Genomic DNA, 23,685 nt, shown 5'->3' with positions numbered 1-23,685 from the left:
ATCTGGGAGGACTTAGAAGCATTTCATCTTCTCAACTCCGTGCTCTGTGGGGAGCACACTTACCAGACAACACAGCAAGAATCCTATTGAACTAAAAGCCACAGATGCCACCTGAGCTCTTGGGGCTTCTTGTGTCTACAGACATGGAGAGGAGTCATCATCTCACCACAGGTAAAAGACCATGATCAGCAGGAGATGTAGGGTTCTGTGACACAATCACAGCAAGGAGGAATAAGTGTGAAATTTAGGGGATCCACTTGGGTAACTCTTGGTTTCTCTCTTTCCCAGTTGTGACTATGATTGGAGAAGTGTAGCAACCCTAGCCTGAGGAAGGTATGATTATCGGGAACTCTGACTCTTTGGGAAACAGGGTGGGGTGTCACACCACCAGGGAGCTCACTAAGACCAGCAGCGATTATATCTGAGGTTGCAAAATGATTCCAATAGAGAAATGTAGCAGAAGAATTGAGTGATCAAATGATAGGCATACTAAATTCAAAAGAACGTGTATTATATGGTTCAATACCATATTTATGTTGCAAATAACCATGTACTTCTAGGAAAGGAATAGCATCTTTCTCATTAAGTCTTGTTAATTTGAACTGGTTTTCATTATTTTTTGTATTTAACTTGTGAATTTACTTTGAGATTATGAATGTGCAAGATCTATATGCATAAAGAGCTTAAATCTAGTTTTATGATTGTATTTATATAATAATATTTGTCATCACTGAGGGTCCATGGAAACTGGTTTCTCTGAAAGAGATTTGTTTTATATTACCGGGGCTTGAGAAACACTTTACACGGCATTAGTACCTGAGTGATGATCTGGTCTCCTTGGGTTTTCTCTGAATCAGAATACAGACAACTTGGAGTCTGAGCTAACACAGCTTTCCAGAGAAAATTACATGACTCTGGGGGGAGGCCAAAAAGGCTCAGCAAGCAGGCCCTGGTCCGATTGCTGCCGTAACGAGCTTTCTTGATCCTAGTATAACAAAAGTGATCTGTGACAATTTGGTACCACTGAATGATTGCTACTCAACGTGGAAAGTTTAACTTTCTCAACGTTAACAAAATTAGAAGTAGATCTATTCTTGTAGCCATTCCACATGGACTTCTTTACCTCACGTTAAAGTTTAAAAGTTTCATTTAACATTTCTGGCAGTAAACCTAAGAGTATTCTCCCATATGATTTGGAATGTGATCCTTTCAAAAATCCAAATAATACTATAATCATCAATGAGTTAATCCATCAAATACTCTGTTTTTCACTTAGATTATGGGTAACTGAAATCTAAACAATTTAATTATGGTCATAAAATATCACTGAATAACACAGTAACACAGTCAAGATAATTATTTTGGCAATCTAAAAACAGGACAGATTATTATGCTGAAGAGACTGGCCGGTTATCTACATCACAGCAACTAAAACAGTTGTACATTGATTCAGATGTCTCCACAGAGTAAGGTTGGAATAAAAGGAAATTACCTAGGTTTCTCTTATCAATGTGGAATCAGGAATTTAGCAAAACTCAGTGGAAGTTACGTAAATTAAATAAATAAACATCAATTTCCTATTTTCACACCTAATTTTGTGACAGAAAACCCACCCCCAAACCTAAATAGTAACTGGCAGAGATCCTTGCTCAGAATCACACATTTAATATCAATGGGAACAATAAACTTGAGGATCTGTGGACCTATTTCATGCAAACTGGTACCTAAACTCTTTTTCTAAAATAAAGAAATAAAATAACATTGAAATAAAAATAAAGCAACAAAACTTTTCAAAGTACACGTTACGAAATCCTTTCTTTTATCTAAATTCCCCACATATGATCATAATATCCCTCTGTTTCCTGTTGATATGTTCACCCCAAAATGGAAAAAAGTCAGAGATGGTGAAAGTACACGGGTACTGGTATGGCATTAATACTTACACACTTGACTAATCAGAGTTACACAGACAAGAAATCTGAAGAAAATGTGCTCACAAGCATGGCAGCGGTTGGAGAAAAGATGACTAGGGTAGAGCAGCTAGCTACTCCTTCAGCTCCCCACAAGGTGGCGTTACCTTGGTAAATGCCTCACAAAGCTTAGCTGTCTGTCAGTCTTGAAAGCTCAAAACCCTGATTTGTCTCAAAACTACAATGATGCACCACTTCACACTGGTCAGAATGGCCATCATTAAAAAGTCTACAAATAAGAAATGCTAGAGAGGGTGTGGAGAAAAGGGAATCCTCCTTCACTGTTGGTTGGAATGTAAGTTGGTGCAGCCACTATGGAAAACAGAATGAAGATTCCTCAAAAAACTAAAAATAGAATTACCATATAATCCAGAAATCCCACTCCTAGGAATATATCCAGACAAAACTATAACTCAAAAAGATACATGCACCCCTATGTTCATAGCAGAACTAGTCACAATAACCAACACATGGAAACAACCTAAACGTCCATTGACAGATGAATGGATAAAGAAGACACAGTAGGGACTTCCCTGGTGGCACAGTGGTTAAGAACCCGCCTACCAGCGCAGGGCACACAGTTAGATCCCTGGTCCGGGAAGATGCCACATGCCACGAGGCAACTAAGCCCACACACCACAACTACTGAACCTGCGCTCTAGAGCCCGCGAGACACAACTACTGAGCCAGCATGCCACAACTATTGAAGCCCGCACACTTAGAGCCCATGCTCTGCAACAAGAGAAGGCACCACAATGAGAAGCCTGCACACCGCAAGGAAGAATAGCCCCCGCTCGCCGCAACTAGAGAAAGCCTGCACGCAGCAACAAAGACCCAATGCAGCCAATAAATAAATAAGTGAATTAATTAAAAAAAGAAGACGTGGTATGTATATACAATGGAATAACACTCATCCATAAAAAAGAATGAAATAATGCTATTTGTAGCAACGTGGATGAACCTAGAGATTATCATATGAAGTAAGTCAGAAAGAGAAAGACAAGTACCATATGATATCACTTTTATGTGGAATCTAAAATATGACACAAATGAATCTATCTGTGAAACAGAAACAGACTCACAGACATAGAGAACAGACTTGTGGTTGCCAAGGGGGAGGGGGATTGGGGAGGGATGGAGTGGGAGGTTAGGGTTAGCGGATGCAGTAACTTCAAACTATTATACACAGAATGGATAAACAACAACATCCTACTAACACAGGGAACTATATTCAATATCCTGAGATAAACCATAATGGAAAAGAATATAAAAAAGAATGTATATATATATATATATATATATATATATATATATATATAACTGAATCACTTTGCTGTACAGCAGAAATTAACACAACATTGTAAATCAACTATACTTCAATTTAAAAAAAAAAACACCTGATTTGTCAGTACACCGTGCAGCATTTCATTAATCCAGCTCATAAAGACTGACACATAAACTCAATTTCAAGTATATTAATTTGCAAAGGAAAGGTTTACTGCTCCTAAGTGCTATGGCCTACACATTCTTTACCTATAGGAACAATACATGTGAAGCTAAATTATAATCAAAACATTTCTTGGTGACGATACCTTGGAATGAGTGGTGTCAGTTCTATGCTGTCTCTGGGCCAAGGTGTCCTGTCCCTACACACAGTCAATCTTTGCTTCTTTTCTGAAATTTCAGGGCTGGCCAAGCCCCCACACCATCCGACTGTCATGTTCTTTCTTTAGCTACTAAATATAGTCAATCAAGTTACAGTTCAATGTTACCTGCTGGGCAACCATTCTTCCTTTTTAGAGAAGATTTTTCTATTCTGTCCTATGATCTTTTTAAAATTTTAATTCTCAACAAACAATCTAAAGTCTTATTGAGAAGGAAGGGAGCTCACCTTCCCTGCTAAGTATTCACAACACATAGAAACCTTGAATTTCAAAAATTCCTCCTTCTTTAGCCTTCCCTCAGATGTCTCTGAACTGTCATCTGGGCAAAAGACTATTTTAAGCAGAAGAGAATTTGTGAGAAAAAGGGGGATGATAGAGAAGGGTTTAGTACCTGGATATGGAATAAAAATTAGCCATAGTTTGTTCCCAGATGAATATATCAGAAGCTCAAAAACATATACAAGATGAAAGTAAGGATAAGAAAACCAAAAAGAGTGAGAAACTAGAAAAGCGAACAGAAGTCACAATTTATACATAGTGAAACCTAGAACATGGAGTTGGTGAGAAAACAGTGCAGGCAGGAACCAAGAGTCAGAGTAGGACTGGGCTGCCCCACTGTACATTCCAGGGGGTGCCTTTCACATCACCATCTACATGAATGGTACCTGCTACAGTTTTGCTGTGTGCATGCTCAATATTTACAGAAGCCCTGGACATCAGATCAGAAGCCGAGATCAGCAGGAATTAAGGAACTGAAAGGAAGGGCAAAACAGGCAGGACAGATGTGAGGCCACTGCACTGAGAGGATTTAAAATTCTTCTATCTCTCTGTCTTAGTTAGGGAGCTTTTCTATAGTTCTGCCAAGGTAAGAAACACATTCTTTAAGTAAGATTGGTCTATGACAGCAAATTTTAGCCAGCTATATAACCTACTGAAGTGAGGAGGGGTAGGTGGGGAAGATGGCCAATCCCAAGAAATGCTGTTTACACCTAGCATTTTATTCCACATCTCACACTGGACAATGTTTCCAAACATATATTCTGATCCAGCCCAATGAACCATTGAAAAAATGCTTCAGTGACTAAGAAATACTTCAGAAATGAGTAGAATGTATTCCCCTGGTGGGAATTTACAATTCTCAATAGTTTATAATGACTCATACATAAAAGCCTCATCTAGTTTATCTGGATATGAAATATCTTTCTTTTGTAACACTGACATTCTGTGGATCATGCTTTAGGGACAGGCAATTACTGTCATGTGCAATAACTGCTTAATTCTCCCTTGGGACTTATAGTACATTTAGGTTTAGAAATACTGTACTCCTAACCAAACAAGATGAGAGAAAAAGAGATCAGGGGAAATGTATCCACTGGGAAATGGTTTGGGCTGCTAGAACTGAGGCTCAATTATAATAGCTAAAACCCATTAGGATCTCAATCTCTTTCTCTCTCTTCTTTCTCTGTCTCTGTTTCACTGTCTCTGTCTCTCTGTCTCTGTCTCTCTCTCTCTCTCTCTCTCTCTCTCTCACACACACACACACACACACACACAAATTCTGGAGGTACACAGTTGGGGAATGCTATGTGGTCCTACAAAGTTATAAGGAACTTACATTCCATCTTTTAATTCTGCCCTCGTTATGTCATGGCTTCCACACTCAAAGTTACATAATTGTTCCTAGGAAGAAAGAGCAAGACAAGGCATAAAAGGCTCTCTGCTGAGCTGAGTCAGCCCACCACTTACGTTTGTTCTTTTTTTTTTTAAGTTGGGTTAAATTTTACATACAGTGAAATATACAAATCTTACATGCACAATTCAATGGATGTACTGTATAACCAACTTCCCATTAAGAGAAAATATATTCATAATGGTAGCAAATTACTTTGTATATCTTCCACTCAACTCCAGTCCTCATAGGGAGCCACTATTCTGGTCTACTTAACCATAGTTTAGTTTTGTCTGCTCTTGAACTTCATATAAATGGATTCATCCAGGGTGTTCTTGTCTGTGTCTGGATTCTTTCACTCAACAAAATGATTTTGAGATTTATCCATGTGACAGCATTTATCATTTGTTCATTTATTTTTTGAATTTTTGCTAAGCAATATTCCATTGTATGAATATACCACAATTTTCATGCACTCTCCTGTTGACAGACATCTGTGCTGTTTCCAGCTTTGAGTTTTTATGAATAAAGCTCCATAACTACTCTTATACAAGTCTCTTTGTGCTGACACTATAAATTTCTGTCCACTGAGAGGCCTGGGAACAGCAATGTTCCAAGAGTAATGACCACATTTGGTGCCCAGTTCTTGACTTCTAAATACTGCCCTCCACTAAAAGAGAACCAGAGCTTTTTGGAGAAATGGCTAATTCATAAAGTGGGGCAAGGGAAGTACAAAATGAGCCTGGAAAAGAGGTTTGTTTGCTTGCTTACTAACTTTATAATTTTTATAAATAACAATTTTAAATTTATTTTATAATCCATAAAAACCCATGAGTCAAAGAAAGAAAGGAAGAGAAGGAAGGGAGGGAGGGAGGAAGAAAGAAGGAAAGGGAAAGAGAAAGAAAGAAGGAAAGGGAGAGAGAAAGAAAGAGGGAGGGAGGGACTTCCCTGGTAGTCCAGTGGGTAAGACTCTGCACTCCCACTGCAGGGGGCCCAGTTTCGACCCCTGGTCAGGGAACTAGATCCCGCATTATGCCACAACTAAGAGTTCGCATGCCGCAACTAAGAAGTCCGCATGCCGCCAAGAAATATCCCGCGTGCCTGCAACTAAGACCCGGAGCAGCCTAAATAAATAAATAAATATTTTAAAAAGAAAAAGAAAGAGGAAGGGAGGAAGAAGGAAAGAAACAGTGGAGAAAACTGGCAGGCATCACCTTCATCAAGTGATAAAAGTGAACATTATCAAAAATAAGTGTGGTAAGTAGAATAATGTACTCCTATGTAAAACTCCACATCCTAACTCCCAGACCTGTGAATATGTTACCTTAAATAGAAAACAGAACTTTGCAAATGTGGTTAAGGTTAAGGACCTTGAGGTGGAGAGAGTATGCTGGATTATCCAGGTGAATCCAATGTAATCAAAGGATCCTTAAAAGTGGAAAAGGGGGTCAGGAGAAGGAGTCAGAGAAGAAGATATGATGAAAGCAGAGTTCAGAGTGATGTGATTATTGTTTTTAAAGATGAAAGGGAATGACTTCTCTGGTGGCGCAGTGGTTAAGAATCAGCCTGCCAATGCAGGGGACATGGGTGCGAGCCCTGGTCCAGGAAGATCCCACATGCCGTGGGGCAACTAAGTCCGTGCATCAAAACTACTGAGCCTGCGCTCTAGAGCCCCTGAGTCACAACTACTGAGCCCGAGTGCCACAACTACTGAAGCCCGCATGCCTAGAGCTGGTGCTCCACAACAAGAGAAGTCACGCAATGAGAAGCCAGCACACCGTAACAAAGAGTAGCCCCTGCTCGCCGCAACTAGAGAAAGCTCACGTGCATTAACGAAGACGCAACGCAGCCAAAAATAAATAAATATTTTTTTAAAAAGATGGAAAGGAGCCACTAGCTGAGGAATGCAGGCAGCCTCTAGAAGCTAAAAAAGGAAGCAAACAGATTTTCCCCAAAGTCTCCGGAAGGAATTCAGCCGTGCTGATACCTCCATTTTAGCCCAGTGAACCCATTTCAGCCTTCTGATCTCCAAAAGTGTAAAATAAATGTTTGTGGTGTTAACTCACTAAATTTGTGCTAATTTGTTACAGCAGCAATGAATACAATGAGATAAATCAAAGTTTTGTGCCACCTGATAGGATTCAATGAGAGGAACCTGGCATTACTTCTGTGATATTTCTGAGAAAGGCACAGAACCTAAATTTAGTGGTGAGGACATATGAGACAAACACAAACGGTGGGATATTTTATAAAACTGGTCTGTCTGTTGCTGTAGGTAGGACTTCCAATACTATGTTGAATAGAAGTGGTGAGAGTGGGCATCCTCCCCCTGGTCCAGATTTTAGCACGAAGGCTTTCAGCTTTTCACTGCTGAGTATCACGTTAGCTGTGAGTTTGTCATAAATAGCTTTTATTATGTTGAGATATGTTTCCTCTATACCAACTTTTGTAAGGGTTTTCATCATGAATGAATGTTGAATTTTATCAAATGCTTTTTTTTGCATCTATTGAGACGATCATGTGGTTTTTGTCCTTTCTGTTGTTGATGTGGTGTATCACATTGATTGATTTGCATATGTTGAACCACCCTTGTGACCCTGGAATGAATCCAACTTGGTTGTAGTGTATGACCTTTTTATGTGTTGTTGAATTCGGTTTGCTAATATTTTGTTGAGAATTTGTACATCTATATTCACCAAAGATACTGACCTGTAATTTTCTTTTTTGGTAGTGTCTTTGTCTGGTTTTGGTATCAGGGTGATGGTGGCTTCATAGAATGTCTTTGGGAGTGTTCCTTCCTCTTCAATCTTCTGGAAGAGTTTTAGAAGGATCAGTGCAAGTTCTTCTTTGTGTGTTTGGTAGAATTCCCCAGTGAAGCCATCTGGTCCTGAACTTTTGTTTGTAGGGAGTTTTTTTTTTATTTATTACAGATTCTACTTCATTTCCAGTGATTGGTATGTTCAAGTTATGTATTTCTTCTTGACTCAGTTTTGTTGGGATGTATGTTTCTAGAAAGTTGTCCATTTCCTTTACTTGTTAAATTTGTTGGCATATAACTGTTCACAGTATTCTCTTATGGTTTTTTGTACTTCTGTGGTATCTGTTGTGATTTCACCTCTTTCATTTCTTATTTTCTTTATTTGGGTCTTCTCTCTTTTCTTCTTGGTGAGCCTGGCCAGAGTTTTGTCAATTGTGTTTATCCTTTTACCTAGAGCTGATTCTTTGAACTAGAATTTGATTTATCTTCTGGTACCCTGCAAACAAAATCAAATCCTATAGGCTGATATTATATACACTTTGCTTAAGTCTTTTCTACTCCATCGAATGTTTCCAATTACTTGAGTTATTTTCTGATACCATGATTTCTTAGCTCATAATGTCCACTCCCCCTACTCTCCTGGTCATTCTCTTCTCAACATACTGCACTTTTTCAGCATACCCCTTAAAGGATGGGATTCTGAACTCTGGGAGGTACTCCCAAAGTCACCCAATCAGTATCTCATCATTTATATGTCAATTACAGTAGCTCTCGAACCTGGATACATATTAGAATTACCTGGGGAGTTTAAAAAACATACTGAGGCCACCCCAGCACTTCCGTTTTAAAAGATCTTAAGTGACAATTGAGTACTGACACGATTTAACAGCTGGTCAGGTGATTCAACTGTGCAAAGGTCTATAAATTCCTTGGGAACAGATTTGCCATCCCTATTTGACATGCTTGGAGTCAGAAATGTTTCAGAATCAGATTTTCCCCCCAACCTTTTGAAAAGGTAAAATGATGCATAAATCATTAAGATGAAATACCCTTAGTGGGTCTAGATTTTTACCTTTCAGTCAAATACATAAATATTTTGGCAATGACATACATAAACATTCAAGTTGACTGGAAACAAAAAAGACCATAAAGAGCCTCATGTTAGCTGAGACCTAGTTTTGCAACCAAATGAATTTTGGCACAAAATTTCAGAAGAAAATTGCAGTTTTGAAAACTTCCAAATTGTAGATAAGGGATTGTGTACCAGCCCTTAGTGGTATCTTTTCAGCACTTAGCCTGGTGCACTGCCCAAACCTGTGAGCTTGACACATATTTGGTGAATGAATGAATGAATGAGAAAAATTTTCTATGTGTTAACTTTTAACTTTCGAGGTATTAGTATATTTCCTAAAGTCAATTCTCCTCCAACTTATAGTGCCTTTGGACCTTAAAACTTGAAATAAGCTAATCTGAAAGTCATTGAAGGAGACTAAGAATCAGTTTGTTCTGCAAGGCCGGAGGCATAACCTTCCCAAACTTCAGACAATATTACAAAGCTACAGTAATCAAAAGAGTGTGGGACTGGCACAAAAACAGACATATGCATCAATGGAACAGAATAGAGAGCCCAGAAATAAACTCACACACCTATAGTCAATTAACAAAGGAGGCAAGAATATACAATGGAGAAAAGACAGTCTCTTCAGTGAGTGGTGTTGGGAAAGTTGGACAGCTGCATGTAAATCAATGAAGTTACAACACTCCCTCACACTATACACACACAAAAAAACCCTCAAAATTGCATAAAGACTTCAATATAACACTATAAAACCCCTAGAAAAGAACATAGGCAAAACATTCTCTGACATAAATTGTACCAAAGTTTTCTTTGATCAGTCTCCCAAGGCAACAGAAATAAAAGGAAAAATAAACAAATGGGACATAATCAAACTTATAAGATTTTGCACAGCAAAGAAAACCACAAACAAAATGAAAAGACAACCTATAGACTGGGAGAAAATATTTGCAAATGACGCAACCGACAAGGGCTTAATTTCCAAAATATACAATCAGCTCATACAACTCAACAACAAAAAAACACAAAAAACCCAATTGAAACATGGGCAGAAGACCCAAATAGACCTTTCTCCAAAGAAGAGACACAAATGGCCAACAGGCACATTAAAACATGCTCAACTACAATAAGGTATATACCACCTCACACTGGTCAGATGGCCATCACTAAGATCTCTACGAATAAATGCTGGAGAGGGTGTAGAGAAAAGGGACTTACACTGTTGGTGGGAATGTAAAGTGGTACAGCCACTATGGAAAACAGTATGGAGCTTCCTCAAAAAACTAAAAATAAGGTTGCCATAGGATCCAGAAATCCCACTCCAGGGCATATACCCAGACAAAACTATAATTCAAAAGGATACATGAACCCTTATGTTCATAGCAGCACTATTTACAATAGCCAAGACATGGAAACAACATAAATGTCCATCAACAGATGAACGGAGAAAGAAGATGGGATATACATATACAACGAACTACTACTCAGCCATTAAAAAAAAGAACAAAATAATGCCATTTGCAGCAATATGGATGGACCTAGAGATTGTCATACTAAGTGAAATAAGTCAAAAACAAATATATGATATCACTTATATGTGGAATATTTTTTTAAAGGGTACAAATGAACTTATCTACAAAACAGAGTTACAGATGTAGAAAATAAATTTATGGTTACCAGGGGATAAAGCGGGGGAGAGACAAATTGGAAGTTTGGGATTGACATATACACACTACTATATGTAAAACAGATAACTAATAAGGACCTACTGTATAGCACAGGGAACTCTACTCAATACTCTGTAATGGCCTATATGGGAAAACAATCTAAAAAAGAGTGGGTATATGTATATGTATAGATTCACTTTTTTGTACACCTGAAACTGACACAACATTGTATATCAACTATACTCCAATAAAAATTTTTAAAAATTAGAAAAAAAAACTGGTCTGTAATCTTCATAAATGTCAAGGTCTAAAAAGTGAAGGAAAAGACCAAAGAACTCTTCCATATTGATGAAGAGTAAAGAACAATGACAACTAAATGCAACACATGGTTTGGACTGGATTCTTTTTCTGTAAAGGACATATTAAGACAGTAGGTGAAGTTTGAGGATTAGATAGTAATATATTTATTATGATTATGTAGGAAAATGTCACTGTAGGAAATACCCACAGAAGTATTCATGGGTGATGGTGCATCATGTCAGCAACAGACTCTCAAATGGCTTAGGAAAAAAAGTTAATTATACTGTACATGCAACTTTCCTGTAAGTTTGAGATTAATTCTATTCCAAATAAAAACTAAAACAAAACTACAGAGAAAAACCTTTATCCATAGATTAAGTCTTCAGAACCCTATGAATAAAGAACCTTCCTAGTATGAATTAACTTGCCCAAGAACAAGTAACTAGTCAATGACAGAAGATAACATGAAATGATAGATACAAACTTCTGGCCTAGATTTATAAAGATTTTTCCCTGCTGGAGACAATTCTGTTTTGTTATTTTGGGTCATTTTAAATTGTCCAGTTCTTCATCTCGAAAATTTCAGATATTTCTGCCTTCAAAGTTAAGTTTAAATCCAGTTTCTGATTCTGTTCTCATTGTGTTGCTCAAAGCAGGCACATGGAGATCATTGATCTCTTTGGGTTAAAGTCGCCCTAAGCCAGTTCTCCAGTGGTGGCAAGGTTGGGGGCGGGGTGGGGGAGGTAAGAGATAAGAAAGGGAGGGTATGCTTTTTCTTCAATTTAATTCTGTCTCTGCTTCTCAGAGCATTCTTCCCACCTCCCATCTGTCCCCAAATGAAAACCCCAAATGAGAGATATGTACCAAAATGTTTTGAGAATGTAGAGTATTGTAGGAGAAAGACAGAACCATTATCTTTCCTTTTCCCCAACCTAAGAAAGTATAAAGACATAGTCCATATAGCATTCTATAATTTTTTCACATATTGTAAAAAGTCATTTACATTATGACTTTTTCATGTAAATATTTAAAGCACCAGTGTTTCCAGTATTCTCTGAATACAGTCCGTGAGATAGCGGTTCTTTTTTTTTTTTTTTTTTTTTTTCAGTATGCGGGCCTCTCACTGTTGTGGCATCTCCCGTTGTGGAGCACAGGCTCTGGACGCGCAGGCTCAGCGGCCATGGCTCACGGGCCTAGCCGCTCCGCGGCATGTGGGATCTTCCCAGACCGGGGCACGAACCCGTGTCCCCTGCGTCAGCAGGCAGACTCTCAACCACTGCGCCACCAGGGAAGCCCGAGATAGTGGTTCTAATTTAATATCCTTCCATTTTGGTCAACAGCTCAGCTAAGTACTGACAACTCCAATAAGCAGCATATGCTCTTCATTCATCTTATCCCAAATAATTGTTTGAGCAAACAATTATTAGTCACTAATTTGCCACTTGTCAGAGATATTTTTATTCATGTATTTAACTACCAAATCCTCAGTCTGGGGCTCATACTGATATATTGTAACATCTTATAAATACCCTTTTGATTCATGAACCTAAATCCCCATCTTTTCCCCTCCCTCTTCCACAGTCTCCCACCTCTGCCAAGCACTTTCCTAGCCCCTTCCACTGCATTCTATGGCATCTCTGTTCAATTGTAAAAGCTCTCTGCACCCTCAAACTCTTCCAGAAGTATTTTTTCAGCTATAATAACACAGTCAACATCTGGCTTTTCCCTGATGATATCTTTAACCTTAAAATCTGTCATAGTGGAATAATTCTTATTTTCTCCAATTTATATGAAAAAAGAGTTAAGTATTTCCTTGGGCTTCCCTGGTGGCGCAGTGGTTAAGAATCCGCCTGCCAATGCAGGGGACAAGGGTTCAAGCCCTGGTCTGGGAAGATTCCACATGCCGCTGAGCAACTAAGCCTGTGAGCCACAACTACTGAGCCTGCGAGAGCCCGTGCTCCACAACAAGCAAAGCCACCACAATGAGAAGCCTATGCACCGCATCGAAGAGTAGCCCCTACTCTCTACAACTAGATAAAGCCCATGCACAGCAATGAAGACCCAACACAGCCAATAAGCAAATAAATAAAAATTTTAAAATAAAAAAAAATTTTTTTAAAGAAGTTGAAAATAAAAAAGAGTTAAGCATTTCCTTAACTCCCACCACTCTTTAGCTGTCCTCATGCAACTTCCATTTTTTGCCTTCCATACCTTATGTAACCTGCTCCCTATACTGGTGCAGCCAGGCTTTCTAAGCTACACTGGCCTATGATTGACGAGGGTATGTCAAAGGGGCACAGAAGCCAACTCAAATGTGGAACAATTAGAGCAAAAAAATAAAAATTAGTATCAGATTATAATCAAAGTATATAAGTGCCCATGAGTTCATACTGATATAAAGACATCACTGAGTAAATTAATAAATGGAGAAGAAGAAATAAATCTCCCATGTAGAGCAATTCCAAATAATTGATGTAGCTATTCCATCCTCAAGAACAGGGAGAATAACACCCTACTACTTAAGTGTGGGCTGAGAACAGTGACTTCCTTCCAAAGAGTACGCGGATGGGGGCAGGGGGTGTTGGCAGGAGGGTGACTTTACAATGGAGGAAGCTGACAAAAACTACCTCAGCCAGGTGATCAAGATTCACATTAACAGCGGGAAACCATAAGGATAGTATGTACCTCTGATATGTTGAAACTGGCACTTTCCCTCTGTGGTCTTCCTTCCAAAAACTCATAAACCAAATCTAACTATGAGAAAAACATCAGACAAATTCCAATAGAGGTGCATCCTACAGAATATCTGACCTGTACTCCTCAAAATTGTCAAGGTCATCAAAAACATGGAAAGTCTAGATGCTTTCACAATCAAGAGGAGACATTACAACTACATGTAATATGGTAACCTGGGATCCTGGAACAGAAAAAGGATATTAGTAAATGCTAAAGAAACCTAAATAAAGCATGGATTTTAATTAATAATACTATATCAGTATTGGTTCATTACTTGTAACAAATATACCACGTTAATGTAAGACCTTAATAACAAGGGATACTAAATGTATGGTATATGGGGATTTTGTACCATCTTCTCCATTTTTCTATAAATCTAAAACTTTTCTAAAAAGAGAGTGTTTTGGCTACATCTAAGGTTGGTCTCTAAATGTGTGCCCTTCCTTTCTCACTATCTACCAATTAAAATTCCAAATTTCTTAGTTTAGTATTCAAGGATCTATCAGATTATAAAATACTGTCCTCTGATCATTTGCAATTCTTCCTACCAAGAGGTGAAGTATTATCTAGACACATGGGCTTGGCCACTGACTTGCTAATATGAAACAACTAGAGGCTTAGAAAGTGAGCATTGAGGCTTGTCTTCTTTGCTGCTCTTGGAACATTGCTGCCATTTGGACAATCTGAAACCAGACGCCTGAAGTGACAACATGGAGGAGAACTAAGCCACACCAGCCATCAACCTATCAACTAGACATGTGAATGAGGCCACCCAACCCCAGTTAATCTTCTAACTGACTTCAGCTGCAGGAGTAAGCCCAGGTGAAACTGACCAACTGCTGCCAGCCCCAACTGCCAACCCATTAACAGTGAACTAATAACTGTTTTTGTAAGACACTAAAGTTGGTGTTCTGTTACACAACAAATTAGCCAAGGCTCACCGATATACTCCTCCATTACCTTACCTCACTGAAGTCACATTTCCAACCTTGTTTTCCAGAATTCCCCTATGGTCCACTGAAATTGCGGGGTTTTAATTCTCTAGAAATGCTTTACACTTTTCTGAATATTACCTCATGAAATATTACCTCCCTCCACCTAAAGTACCTTTACTCTCACACTCTACTTAAGGAAATGTCACTCATCTTCCCTTTCTACACAAAGTTTAATATATAAATATTAAGAGGGGAGGAAATTTGGTTCATCAGAGTTCTTCTTAGAAAGTGTTTAAGGGCTTCCCTGGTGGCTCAGGGGTACATGGGTTCGAGCCCTGGTCCGTGAAGATCCCACATGCCGCGGAGCAACTAAGCCCACACGCTGCAATGAAGACCCAACGCAGCCAAAAATAAATAGATAAAATAAATTAAAAAAACAACAACAACAAAAAAAAAGTGTTTAAGAAATGCCTTGGTGTGAAGGGTAAGAGCTTGAAGGCATTGTATGGATTAGCATATAGACTCAGCTGCAGAAACAGAAACCCAAAATACAAATAGATTAAGAAGAAGATAGAAGTTTACCTCTCTCTCATGTAACAGGGCATAATCAGTCAAGGACAGGCATGGGAAAAGTCAGGTGTGCGGAACTCCATCATGTCAATCCAACTTGTCACTCCACTACTCCCATAGCCTTTATCTGTGTAGTTAAAAATGACTCATTACCACCACACCCACATTCCAGCCAGAAGGAAGAGGTGAAAGCAAAAAGGAGGGCAGGCTCATTCCTTTAGGGAAAATACCCTGATGTTGTAAACTTCAGTGCTGCATACAACACTTTGGCCAGAGTGACAGTCATACAATTAAACCTGGCTGCACAGGAGGCTAGAAAATTATTACCAGGAATTATTATCTTGGCACACAAATTTTCTACTATTACTACTGAACAAGGGAAGAATAAACCTGAGGATGAGTAGTAGACTTCACCACAAGTAAGATCAAGAATATTAGCCTGCTAAAATGCTATGTCTGAGGCAAGAGGAACTCGCTTTTTCTGAGAAGAGAGAGACTAGAAGAGAAAAAGAAGCCAGGCAAATGTTGGAAGGGTATGACTCCTCTCTTAATGCCACTAAAATCTTGGAATTAGAAGCCCTGTGATAACTGGTGAAGAGACTCAATTCTTTAAGGTAAAACAGATGCAAGAATTAGAGGAAGAGAGAACCATGATAGCATAAAACTCTGAGAACCTGCAGAAGACTATCGAAAGCTTTCAATGTAACTAGACTTTGGAACTGGGCATTTGAAACAATCTTATTCTGAGTTCATGAGATAGGAGACAAGAAACCCTAGGTGATGTGAGTACTGCCACAGCTCCTTTTATTTTATTATTTATTTTTGAAATATAGAAACACTATTTATTTGGAGATTTGCCATGCATGTTAAAATGCAAGTTAGCATTTTTTCTTTTTCTCATTAAAGTATAATTGACTTACAATATTTATTAGTTGCAGGTGTATAACATAGTGATTCAATATTTTTATACCTTATGAAATGATCACCACTATATGTCTAGTTACCATCTGTCACCATGCAAACTTATTACAATATCACTGACATTTCCTGTTATATTACGTCCCCATGACTTAATTATAACTGGAATTTTGTACCTCTTAATCCCCTTTACCTATGTCACCCATCCTCCCAGCCCCCCACACAACCACTAGTTTATTCTTTGTATCAACGAGTCTCTTTCTATCTTGTTATGCTTGTTTTTTAGATTCCGCATATAAGAGAGGTCACAAGGTATTTGTCTTTCTCTGTCTGACTTATTTCATTTAGTATAATACCCTCTAGGTCCATTCATGTTGTCACAAATGGCAAGATTTCATTCTCTTTTATGGTTAATATTTTATATATATATAATATAATATACAATATACATACATCTTCTTTATCCATTCATCCACCAGTGGACACTTAGGTTGCTTCCATATCTTGGCTATCATAAATAATGCTGCAGTGAACACTGAGTGCATACAACTTTTCAAATTAGTGTTTTCATTTTCCTTGGATAAATACCCAGAAATGGAATTACTGGATCATATGGTAGTTCTATTTTTAATTTTCTGAGAAACCTCCATACTGTTTTTCCATAGTGGCTGTACCAATTTACATTCACACCAACAGTACACAAGGCTTCCCTTTTCTCCACATTCTCACCAACACTTGTTTTTTCTTGTCTTTTTGATAATAGCCATTCCGATAGGTGTGAGGTGATATGTCATTGTGGTTTTGATTTGCATTTCCCTGATGATTAGTGATGTTGAGCATCTTTGCATGTGCCTGTCGGCCATCTGTATGTCTTCTTTGGAAAAGTGTCTATTCAGGTCCTCTGTTCATTTTTAAAACAGATTGTTTGTTTGTTTGCTTATATTGAGCTGTATGCATTCTTTAAATATTTTGGATATTGACCCCTTATCAGACAGATCATTTGCAAATATCTTCTTCCATCTGGTAGGCTGCCATTTCATTTTGTTAGTGGTTACCTTCACTGTGCAAAAGCTTTGTAGTTTGACAGTCCCACTTGTTTATTTTTGCTTTTGTTGCCCTTGCCTGAGGGGACGGATCCAAAAAAATACTGCTAAGACCAATGTCAAAGAGCAACTTGCCTATGTTTTCTTCTAGGAGTTTTATGGTTTCAGGTCTTACATCTAAGTCTTTAATCAATTTTGAGTTTATTTTTGTATATGGTGTAAGAAAATGGTCTACTTTCATTCTTTTGCATGTAGCTGTCAAACTTTTCCAACACCAGTTATTTTATTTTTTTATTTTTATTTTTGCAGTACGCGGGCCTCTCACTATTGTGGCCTCTCCCGTCGCGGAGCACAGGCTCCGGACACGCAGGCTCAGCGGCCATGGCTCACGGGCCCAGCCGCTCCGCGGCATGTGGGATCTTCCCGGACCGGGGCACGAACCCGCGTCCCCTGCATCGGCAGGCAGACTCTCAACCCCTGCACCACCAGGGAAGCCCCAACACCAATTATTAAAGACACTCTTTTCCCCATTGTATATTCTTGCCTCCTCTGTCATAGATTAGTTGACCATGTAAGCATGGGTTTATTTCTGGGCTCTCTATTCTGTCATTGACCTATGTGTGTGTGTGTTTGTGCCAGTACCATACTGTTTTGATTATTATAGCTTTGCAGTAGAGTTTGAAATCAGGGAAGAAGTAAAACTGTCACTATTTGCAGATTACATGATACTATATATAGAAAACCCTAAAGACTCCACAAAAAAACTATTAGAACTAATAAATGAATTCAGTAAAGTTACAGGATACAAAATACACAGAAATTGGTTGCATTTCTATACACTAACACCAAACTATCACATATATACACTACTACACATAAATAGATAATCAGGGACTTCCCTGGTGGTCCAGTGGTAAAGAATCAGCCTTGGGCTTCCCTGGTGGCGCAGTGGTTGAGAGTCCGCCTGCCGATGCAGGGGACACGGGTTCGTTCCCCGGTCTGGGAAGATCCCACATGCCGCGGAACGGCTAGGTCCGTGAGCCATGGCCGCTGAGCCTGCGCTCCGCAACAGGAGAGGCCACAACAGTGAGAGGACCACGTACCGCAAAAAAAAAAGAAAAAAAAAGAATCAGTCTTATGATGTAGGGGACGCAGGTTTGATTCCTGGTCAGGGAACTAAGATCCCACGTGCCACAGGGCAACTAAGCCCATGTGCCACAACTACTGAGCTCACGTGCCTCAACTAGAGCCCATGTGCCACAAACTACAGAGCCCACGTGCTCTGGAGCCTGCGTGCCACAAACACAGAGCCCATGTTCCCTGGAGCCTGCATGCCACAACTAGAGAAGAGAAAACCCACATGCCACAACTAGAGAAGAGAAAAACCCGCACACAACTAGAGAGAAGCCCACGTACCACGACGAAGAGCATGTGCTCCACAATGAAAGATCCCACGTGCCACAGCCAAGACCTGATGTAGCCAAAAATAAATAAAATAAATAAATAAATAATAAGTAAATCTTTAAAAAAGTAACACAAAATAGATAATCAACAAGGACCTATTGTATAGCATAGGGAACTCTACTCAATATTCTATAATAACCTATATGGGAAAAGAATCTGAAAAAGAATAGACATATGTATATGTATAACTGAATCACTTTGCTGTACACCTGAAACTAATACAACATTGTAAACCAACTATACTCCAATATAAAATAACAATTACATTAAAAAAAAAAAAAAAACTGACCAAGCCTGGCCAGATTAACCCTAAGCCCTACAGTAAAATCTATCAGTCAATAATCTCTCCCTCTGCTTCCTCCCCCTATATAGCTTCTAAACACAGGTTTTCATTGTCTCGCTCTCATGAGACAGAGAGCCAAGGAAGGCCAGGTATTTAAGAACACCTCCAGTATGAAAGAGAAAAAAGAAACAAGAAAGAAGCAACTTAAAAAAAAAGATCTACCAAAAAGAAAAATTAAGAAAACCCATTTACAATTGCATCAAAAAGAATAAAATATCTAGGAATAAATTTATACTCTGAAAACTATAAGGCAACTGACAAAATTAAAGATGACACAAATACAGTATGTCCCTTACGTATGAATGAGTTCTGTTCCAAGAATGCATTTGTTCATAAGACCAACAAAGTTAGCCTAATAATACAATTGGCTATATAGTACTGTACTATAATAGGTTTATAATACTTTTCACACAAATAATACATAAAAAACAAACACAAAAAATAAAACATTTTTAATCTTATAGTACAGTACCTTGAAAAGTACAGTAGTACAGTACAACAGCTGGTATAAAGGGGCTGCCATCGAATGAACAGGCAAGAAGAGTTACTAACTGGAGGAGGAAGAGGAAGTGGGAGATGGTAGATCTGAAGGACTGTCAGCAATTGGAGATGGAGGGCAAGTTGCAACTTCACTCACACCTGACGTTGATGACACAGATTCTGGTTCCTTGCTGGAGTCAATTCTATCTACCCTCTTGAAAAAACAATCCAGTGATGTCTGGTAGTAGCTCTTTTTTCTCATCGTAGATGACACGGTAGCATTGGATTGCTTTCTGAACGGCTGCTGCAACCTTTATGTAGTATTCTATGTTCGAGTCCTGCGCCTCAAATATTAACAATGCCTCCTCAAATAGAACTAACTTACATGACTGGACACGCAAATGCATGTTTGAATCTTTGCAAGTTCACATCTTGAAGGCTTGTATATAGGGGACTTATTGTAAATGGAAAAATATACTGTGCTCATGGATTTGAACGATTAAAATCGTGAAAACTTCCATACTATGAAAATCAATCTACAGATTTAATGCAATTTCTATCAAAATACTCATGGCATGTTTCATAGAACTAGGACAAATAATCCTAAAATTTGTATGGAACCACAGAAGACCATGAATAGCCAATGCAATCTTGAGAAAGAAGAACAAAGCTGCAGGTACCACAGCTCCTTTTAAAGTCCACAATTTTTAAACAAACAAAGGTTCTAGGGGCAGGATTAAGCATGGTTGAAAAAACATGGTTTCTTTAAAAAAAAAAAATCAGTGTAGATTTCCTAACTGTGCTACTTACAGCAACTTTGAAGTTAGCAATTTGAGAGAGCTTTTAATTAGGCTTAACATAGTGTTAGTTTTGGTTACTGGAAATAGACATGAAGTATGAATCACTTTCTTAACGGAAATGTAGGCTAAATGTAACCATCACAGATTTTAAGAACTTCACCTAAATTTCTTCTCAGCCACATTTTCTGTACTGACACCGAGACATCAGTAAAGGAAACAGGATGAACTAGCCAATTTCTTTCTTTCCAAAACAGTCCAAATAGACTATAGGTTATAATATCAGTGGAAATGACACAGCAGATGGACAACTGCACTTCTGACAGATTGCAACATGCCTGATTACAAAATAATTCGTTGCTGAATAGGCCTCATCACCAGTAGAAGCTCTCATGGAGAAAGTTTCTTTAGAATCAAATAAACATAAAGCAAGAGTCATCAGGAAGCCCTATGTGAGCCTCCATGTGTCATTTTTCCAGATGTTAACCAGGTACAAGAAGGCCCTCTTAGAAGAAATTCCTTGTGGAACAAGTTAGCCTGCCCTTCTGATGTAAACTGTGGGAGAAGAGATGTTAAAAATGTCTGGTCAACCAGGAAATGCAGAACATGACTCTGCCTCTTAGAGCTACTGGTGGAACTTCCATTTCCTGCCCAGATATTCAGGTAACCTCTATGTTACTAATTACTGACATGTAGAATTCTGGTAATTTCTATGACTATTTCATATTATTAGTAATGTAATAAATATGGGACTATCTATTGCCTCAACATTTCTTTTCTGCACCACCATGGCTTGCAAGTGCTTGTATCAGTTATATTTTAAAATATGTTGAAAGTAATATGTAACAAGAATTTTCAGCTTCTAACCTATAAGATTTTCAAAATTCTAATCTTTTTTTTTTTTTTTTTTTTTTTTTGCGGTATGCGGGCCTCTCACCGTCGCGGCCTCTCCCGTTGCGGAGCACAGGCTCCGGACGCGCAGGCCCAGCGGCCATGGCTGACGGGCTCAGCCGCTCCGCGGCACGTGGGATCCTCCCGGACCAGGGCACGAACCCGTGTCTCCTGCATCGGCAGGCGGACTCTCAACCACTGCGCCACCAGGGAAGCCCCTCTAATCTTTTTAATCCTTCATCTCCTGTGAGAGGGCTCAACACCTCTGAACTGTGCCCTATCACCACTTCTGTGCCCTCTTGCCACTGTCTTATCTCCCTATCATTGGAAAGGACTCAGGTGGATACTCCACTTCTAGCCTTTTGACATCTCTGTAGTCTTTGGAATGCACTCTGCTGAGTTGCTTGCCTACTAAAAATACTGGTAATTTCCAGGTACATGTTTCCTTCAGTCTTCATTTCCTATGGTACAATTTTGTAAATTGGAATTCCAGTCCTGGGTATACATTCCATACCTCCCAAATTTCAAAATCTATCAAAAATAAATAAATAGATAAAAAGATAATGAACTATGACATGTACACATACTCTGTGCAAACTTTTATTATGTAAAATCAAATACCACTTAATATAAATGCTATATGTTAATTATTCCTTTAGTATAATCATATCTTTGAGCTATTAAAGAGTTGCTGTTCCTTCCTGCACTTTCTTATACCTGTTATCCTTCCCCTACCATAAACACAGCTTTGATAGTTTTCCATGCTCTGATACAGAGGAAGAACAACATACATACAGGCTAGAACTAAGAAGTCAATTAAATTTCTGAATGGATTTTTATAAATTTATGTGAGACCATACTGAAATCCAGAACTTTTCATCTTTAAGAGCCAGGAACTAAAAAGGAAAAAAAAAAAAAAGGATTTTTGAGGATTCTAAAACCTTTCATTTAAAAAGTTAAGAGAAGGGTCTAGACCACCTAGATCAGAGTTTATATCATGAACCAGAGCATGGGGAAAATGTTAATGATATAAGGGCAGTTTTTCCAACCAAAAGGAAATTAAAATGTTTATAAGCTAACAAGTGCTAATAGGTAACTGAGAAGGAGCCCCCATATGCTACTTCCTTCTTGGAGTCAAAATCCTAGGTTAGAGGAAGAAAAAGAAATAGAAACCCCAGGTAAGTCTGTGGGGATGCCAAAGAAGAAGGGAATACTTTCTGGCTTTTCAAGGTTTAATCCAAAAGACTCCATGTTCTGCTTAGCTAATGCTGAAAAAAAATTACTCTAAAACATAGTGGCTTCAAACAACAGTAATCATTTTATTATTACTCATAGTTTCTATGGATCAGAATTTTAGAAAAGGCTGGGATATGCAGTTCCACCTTGCAGGTGTCTCATGCCTTTGCAGTCAGATAATGGTGGGCACTGTAACAATGGATGGAGGGTGCCCACAAATTCCTTCAAAAGGTGGACCCCAATTCCTATCCCCTTGAGTGTGGGTTTACCATAGTGACTCACTTCTAATAAATGGATTAAAATATAAGTGACAATGTATAACCTCTGAAACTATTAAAGGCACTGCAGCATCCTTGCTCTTGGGGAAGCCAGTTGCCCTGTGCTTGAGGACACTCAAGCAGCTCTATGGAAAGGCCCACATAGTGGGAACTGAAGCCCCCAGCCAACAGCCAAGGATGAAGCCTCTTGCCAACAGCCATATGAGTAAGCCATCTGGGAACTAGATCTTCTAGTCTCAGTCAAGCCTTCAGATGACTGAAGCCCCAGCTGACATCTTGATAGCAAGTTCATGAGAGTCCCTGAGAAAATCACCTAGCTAAGCCCTCTTGAATTCCTGACCCATAGAAACTGTGAGATAATAAATGCTTGCTGTTTTAAGCCACTACATTTTAGGATAATTTGTTAAGCAGCAATAGATAATTAATTTGGAGGGGAGGCTGGAGCAGCTAGGGGATCTCCAATCATCCTTCTTTTTTATGTTCTTAGTGCCTCTCCACGTGGTTTTTCTGAATGGACTAGTTTGGGCTTCCTCACAGTATTGCAGCTAGACTGCTTATATGATGGCTGCTGACTTGCTGGCTGCCAGGTCTTTTATAACCTATCTTCAGAAGTCATATAGCACCACTTCCTACATACTTTATTGGTTAAAAATGGCCACAAAACCTGTCCAGTTTCAAGGGGAGAAGTCATACACCTCCACCTCTTGATGGGAGGAGTATCAAATTGATGGGAAATACTGTTGCAGCCATGTTTAGAAAATGCAATGTTCCAGACTGTAAGCCTTCCACATTTAAGCCAAGTACCACATCCAACAAGGCATCTGAATAACAGATTAACAGAGTTATAAATTTAGGAGTCATCAGTGTATAGAGAGCAATTGTAGCCACTGG

The 23,685-nt window shown here is 38.8% G+C and overlaps 1 protein-coding gene across 1 annotated transcript in view; it reads right to left on the bottom strand.

Moving 5' to 3' along the window:
* Window positions 1-23,685, bottom strand: part of ELAPOR2 (endosome-lysosome associated apoptosis and autophagy regulator family member 2) — a 266,046-nt gene that overhangs the window by 232,386 nt on the left and 9,975 nt on the right. The gene's annotated exons all lie outside the window — the stretch shown is intronic.

The sequence above is a fragment of the Kogia breviceps genome, chromosome 9 (assembly GCF_026419965.1).
Source record: "Kogia breviceps isolate mKogBre1 chromosome 9, mKogBre1 haplotype 1, whole genome shotgun sequence".
Lineage (NCBI taxonomy): Eukaryota > Metazoa > Chordata > Mammalia > Artiodactyla > Physeteridae > Kogia > Kogia breviceps.
Note: the sequence above shows the minus strand (reverse complement) of the source record. Positions and strands in the feature narration are given on the sequence as shown.